The sequence below is a fragment of the Pelodiscus sinensis genome, chromosome 1 (assembly GCF_052426305.1).
Source record: "Pelodiscus sinensis isolate ZL-2025 chromosome 1, ASM5242630v1, whole genome shotgun sequence".
In the NCBI taxonomy this organism is placed as follows: domain Eukaryota; kingdom Metazoa; phylum Chordata; order Testudines; family Trionychidae; genus Pelodiscus; species Pelodiscus sinensis.
Window position 1 is genome coordinate 109,068,382 of NC_143052.1, and position 6,000 is coordinate 109,074,381.

The window sequence follows — 6,000 nt, forward strand, 5'->3', positions numbered from 1 at the left end:
AGAGCGCCTGGTACTTGCCGCTGAACACAGGAGCCCCCCCAAGACAGCTCACAGAAATAGTATGCATAAAGTCAGTCTTTTCTCCCATGACTTATTTCCCCTACATCATTTAAATTAATCCATATGTGATGACAAGACATTGCAACTGTAAAAATAAGTGTATCTGTGAAGCTAGATTGAGGAAGAGCACAAGTAAACAGGGCCCAATATGCTAAGTAACAGACTTCCTTTATTTTCTGTTTCTATATAAGAATTCAAATTGGTTATGCTCGAAAGCAGCAAAACAGAGAGCAGCAGACCACATCTGTAGTCGTGCCAAAGGCTTTGGAGCAGCAGTAGAGCAGAACAGATTTGACGTGACTAGGGAAATTGGTGGACAAATGTAAAGTAACACAAAAGAGCCAAAGCAATCAATCAATGGAAATAAGAAACCAACAGAAACAAATTAGTGCAGGCAATAGGCTTTGAAATGGGACCTACATTCCTCAGGAAACTGTCAAGCACAGGACAAGGAAGAAATAAAGGATTATGGGATGCAGCAGGAAAAAAAGCCTGAGGAAATTCCAGTGACATCACAAGATCCTGTGATTAGCCTCATGGAGTAGTCTGCTGAGTGTGAGGCATTCAAGAGGAGATGCTGCAGAAGCAGCAGCAGCAACAAGATAAGAAAGCAGTGTAAACCGTGGGGGTGGGTGGGCATCTACCTGGCACAGCTCCCGAGGGCATAGATGGTTCTGCACTACCAGGCACTGTCCCCTCCATTGGCCACGATTCCCAGTCAGTAAGAGCGACAGGGGTGAAGCTTGCAAGCGAGCGCAGGGAAAGAGCTTCCTTGTGCTGTGCACAGAGTCGCTTTCTCCTCCCTGCCAGGCAAAGCCTGTGAACTAAACACAGTTCATGGCTTGCCTTGATCTGGCTTGCAGGGCTAAGGGATATTCCCCCCTACAGTGGGGTGAGTTGGTACACAAGAGGATAAAGCACCAGAGCCAGCTCGCCCCAGCTGTGGAGTGGGGGGGGACCCCAAGCTGCACAGGCCAGATCCAGGCAAGCCACGTAAGCTCCCCATCCCTGATCAAAAGTATTGGGCTAGGAAATTGAACACATCATCCCCTCTTTTCATCCCTTCCTTGGCTCTCTCTTACTCATCATATCATACATAAACTACTTTTCTCCACTTTGAAGACTCTTTATGATCTATCCCTACCCAACCTTTCATGTCTTATTCAGTAACAAAATATCAGCTTCCATCTCCCATTTCTCCATGATGTCACACTCCATCACCCACTTCTTAGATTTTCAATCATGCACCTTCATGCTTTCTCCCATGCTGCCCTTATAGGCTAAGGAGGACTGCTACGTAAACACTCTCAAAACTCAGTCATTGACCTCCTTTAAATACAACCTTAAAACTATCCTTTACTATGAGGTCCATAAAAAACTTAACAGGTAGGCTACTTGTGTACTAAGACCACTGCTTGTCACACTGCCAAATACCATCTCATTGTTTCCTTGTGCTCCCCTTTTGTCTGTAAGCATCTATTGCAGTGGTGGGCAATAATTTTCGCAGGGGGGACACTTAATGAATTTTGGTATGTGGTCATGGGCCAGCTCCACCCTGGAAGGGGAGGGGCTTTGGGAAGAAGTGGCAGGGCAGGGGACTAGCTTCCCCTCAGAGTTGTGTGATCCAGAGGTTTTGAATTAAAAACACAGCAAAGGATTTGTGGGTCTAGCACTGTGACCGGGAGCCATTTAAATAGGATCCTGCTGCTTGAGCAACCACCTAGAAATTCAGTGGTATGGGCAACAGGATATAAACAAAAAGAGGCCAGATGCAGTCGGCGGGCCGGATCAAAGTGTTAGGAAGGCCGGATTCAGCCTCCGGTCCACATCTTGCCCAGCCCTCATCTATTGTATCATCTTAGACTGTAAGCTCTGTGGGGCAGGGATTATTTTCGTTTTGTGTTTGGGGTTCTGGCCCATGCCTGGGACTCCTAAATGTTATGATAATACAAATAATAAATAAGAAAATGATCATATTTAAGCTACAAGTACTGATGTGTGGGTGGGGTGGTGGGTAGGGCATATCTGACAAAGCAGTCAGAAGAAACACCGGGGTTTATAATGTTGCCATTTTAGCTCTTTCCGGTTTCTAAAAAAAAAAAAAGACACGTTCTTCAACCAAATATAATTAAACAAACATATCAAGGCACCTGCCCATATTCTTCCCAAATCATGACAGCTTAGCAAGGGCAGAAAAGGAGTGGTAAAACAAAAGAACAAGATTCAAAGAAAGACTGAAATGCAGAAAATTTCCCAAAGGAGACATCAAAGTAAATCCAGTCCCTAAAGGACATTTGTTCACACCACATGAATCCATACCATAGCTGGCACTAATTGGTCCACTTATTGGCAATCACAGTAAAAAGGCAAAAAGCCCTGGAGAAAATGCATTTTTCCCCGGAGTGAGACAACCCTGCTTCTAAAGGTAGAAGCATATCTGCATTCTGCAATGCGCTCAGAGTGATGACAGCACTGAATATATCACTTCTTTTTTGTAGGAAAGTCTTTAGCTCAATCACTGATCGGTTTAACATTTCATGATGTGATTTTACAATGGGATGTTTTTCTCAGTATTAAAACAAAAATTATCTGTTCCCACCATTGCTGATGGGGCCTCAATAACCTTTTTTCACAGCAGTTATTATTGCCTGTCAGAAGCCCCTCTCAGTAAATAAAGGTGAATGTAATACCACTGCAACAGTATTACTATTGGTTGACTCATTCTTTATTTTCAGCATAGAAAAATTCTATTAGAATGAACGCATTTATTACAATAGCATGTGTTTATTCTGAAAACATTACCTGTACATTTATTTGATAAATAAGTGCATCTCCACGGTGCAAGACAGGCATACATTTTAGTCATTGGTTAGTAATATTACTTTAAGCATATCAATGTACAATTTAAATCCAAAATTTGTACTTTTGAAAAACAGAGCTCTCTCTGGAACATTGAGAAATGGCTTCTAATGCACTGCTGAAATACGAGTCTTCCACAAGCTGGTGGCTTTCCTTGCATTAGTTGCTGATTCAACAGCCACTATTTGATATTCAGATGAATAATTTTTTGATATTATTCATCACAACTTCACAGCAAACCATCAGATGATGTCCTTGGCATTAATGACTGAACCAGCTTCACAAGCTAACTCTCTTCCCCGCCCAACACACACATTGCAGCTTTTGCTTGTAAAGTATTCCTCATTATATATTTCCAGTGGCAACAATTCTTTCTCCATCGGTACAAGATAACTAAAGCAGGGGCTTTCCCATGTGTACACAAATTATATCACAGAGAGTATTACACAGCAGCTTTCCTCATTCAGGAATTATTCAGAAATTCTCCATGCCCCATATACAAACTATAGTTCCAAGCCTTACAATACTGCATTGCTTCCACTGTAGGGTTTGAATAATATAGTCCACAGCTCTGGAGGTAAGAATAAAGAGTGTAACAAAGCTGTTCCAAATGTGTGATCCCATCAAAACAGATACCATTATACATCAGTATGAATCTCATATGTTATCAAGCCCCTCTTTCTAAGGTTTAAATTGGCCACAGATCTGTTTGTAACATTTTTAAATATCAGTGTTTTTTAATGCTCTTACAGCGTTCTGTCAGAAGCTATTTACTTGCCTCTGACTTAACTCAGAATTTTTTTTAATAGCTCTGTAATTCAGGCCATTTTAAGGCCTATCTTTCCCTCCAAGTTAGCTTTATTTTTGTGAATGTGATGGTCTTGTCTATGATTCTGGGAAGGGGCCAAAAATCTTCTAATGCAGTAGCAGCTAATACCAGGTCCAACTGAGGTATTGATTCAGATTCTGTAGAATGCAAACTCTTTTAAAAGTAAATTTCTATAGCTGTGAAGAGTCTTTCAAATGTAAGCCATGCATTAACTGATACACACAACTGAAGCAAAGTTACCTCCCTGCATCTGCAACCGCCTGAAGCAACTTAGCAATGTAAGTGTTCACAGCAATGTGATGTTAACTCTCAAAAGTCACTAATCATAGTTCCAAAAGTTGCCAAAAATGTGTGCACTCGTTTGGTAACTGCTAAATTACCAAATAATCAAATGACAAAAAAAAAAAAAAAAAAAAAAAGTAACAGCAGCCCTACAAGTGCCTAAGATACATGTAAACATATACACACAGATGCATATTTAAAAACACCCAAGCTTTGCCACTAAGCAATGATGACTATACCAGTAATGTCTATAACTTAGACTTTTGTTATCACAAAACTGTCATTCTACCCTCGATCACTGTCTAAACCCTAGTATCTGCAGATTTATTATGCACCAAAGGTACAATAAGCCCCTATTTTCGTAGGCCCAAATCTCATGGACCCGAATTAACTATATAGTTAAGTCATTTCCCCAGAATATTACTTTACTATTACGCGTCCAGCCCTTACGCAACAAATGCAGCGCCTCAGCAAGGCACCTATCTCTGTGGGCGTGCAAGTGCCAGTGCCACCTCCTACCAAGATGCCCCAGTGAGATGTCACCTCGAACCCCACCGCCTGCCCACGCGCGCTCCAGGTGCACCAGGGGAGCTGCTGAGACACCCCCCGCGCCACTCCCCCGAGACCGCTGCGGCCTCCCAGACACGCCAGTCCCGGGGTCACCCAGACACCAAGCTCCCCCCCCCTCCCCTTCGGGCCTTCGGGGACCCATTAGCGGCGGCTCTGCCCTCAAGCCCCGCCCGGGCCCCTCACCGAGCGCGAGCGGGACACGCCCCCTGCTCACCTCTACAGCAACGGCCACCCCAACGCCCCTCCGACCCTCTCTCGCTTCCGCCCCTACAACGCGTCACTTCCGCCCCGGCTGGCGTACCACTTCCGCCCCTTCTCTCCGCCCTCGCCCGTTCTAGTTAGGTCTTAATGCCCGCACGAGCCGGGACCCGCTGTGGGCAGCGCCCTTGGCACTAGGCGGGGGGGGGGCTGAAAGGGGGAAGAGGCAAATGGGGGCGCGCGCGCGCGTAAGCGCTGTGCAAATGACGTGCCGCGGCAGCGAGCCGGGCGCTGAATGGCTCTGCCCGGGCCGCTAGTGCAGAGCGGGCGCCGTGCCCGGGTCTCGCCCGCGTGCGGGGAAGGGGCCTGCCCCAGACGCGGCCCGCGGCTCTGGCCCCACACAAGCAACGCGGCCGCTGTTCAGTGTCACTGGTTGCGGGGGAAGCGGCGGCTTCTCCCTGCCCTGCTTAAAGACCCCAGGGGCTGCTGCGCCCAGCTCGGGGAAGCCCCTCGTCCCCCCCCCCCCCGACCACTTTAAGTGTATGCTCCCCAGCACGATGTGTCCCGGCGGTAGCGTCACTTTCTTCCTTAGCTTGGGGATGTGCTGCTCTGGTAGGTCTCAAGATAGGTTCTCAATCACCACCACAGAGGGACCTCGTCTAGCAATAGCACATATTCCAGGACCTCTCCTCTCTGATCCTGCGGGTAGCACTCCCTGGATCTGGCCTTGAGCCGTTGGTACAGAAATCAACTTATTACCCAAACACATTGGCAGAGAAGAGAATTTATTCCTTAAGAGGGGGCCCCACAAACACCACTGTGTGCTCTGCCTCACTTTCCTGTTGCCTTTTTGCTTCTGTTTCTCAGATTTGGGGAACGGGGAAGATCTGACTTACATGCACTTGTTTTTCTTCCAGTGCTTAGTAAGAGCTGGGCAATTAAATATTGTTTGTGACAGGGTACATCGCAGAAGACCCCTTGGGATTGTTTCCCGAATTGCTGATCATACCACTGACTCCTGCCCTCTTGCTCCCTACTACCCTGTCCTGCTGGACCAGTTCCTCTGATCTCCCTCAGACAAGGCACTGAGCTAGGGTTACCACCTCCCTGCAGAGAAATACAGACAGGCTATGTCTACACTGGCATGATTTTCCGGAAATGCTTTTAACGGAAAAGGTTATCCGTTAAAAGTATTTCCAGAA

At 46.2% G+C, this 6,000-nt stretch overlaps 1 protein-coding gene across 2 annotated transcripts in view; it reads right to left on the bottom strand.

The window, feature by feature from the left end:
- Positions 1–4,956, bottom strand: part of WASHC1 (WASH complex subunit 1) — a 53,795-nt gene extending 48,839 nt beyond the window's left edge. For both annotated transcript variants that reach the window (XM_075940785.2, XM_075940776.2), the window contains exon 1: positions 4,815–4,956. The gene's annotated coding sequence lies outside the window, so the exon portion shown is untranslated. The remainder of the gene's footprint in view (positions 1–4,814) is intronic.
- Between the last annotated feature and the right edge of the window lie 1,044 nt (positions 4,957–6,000).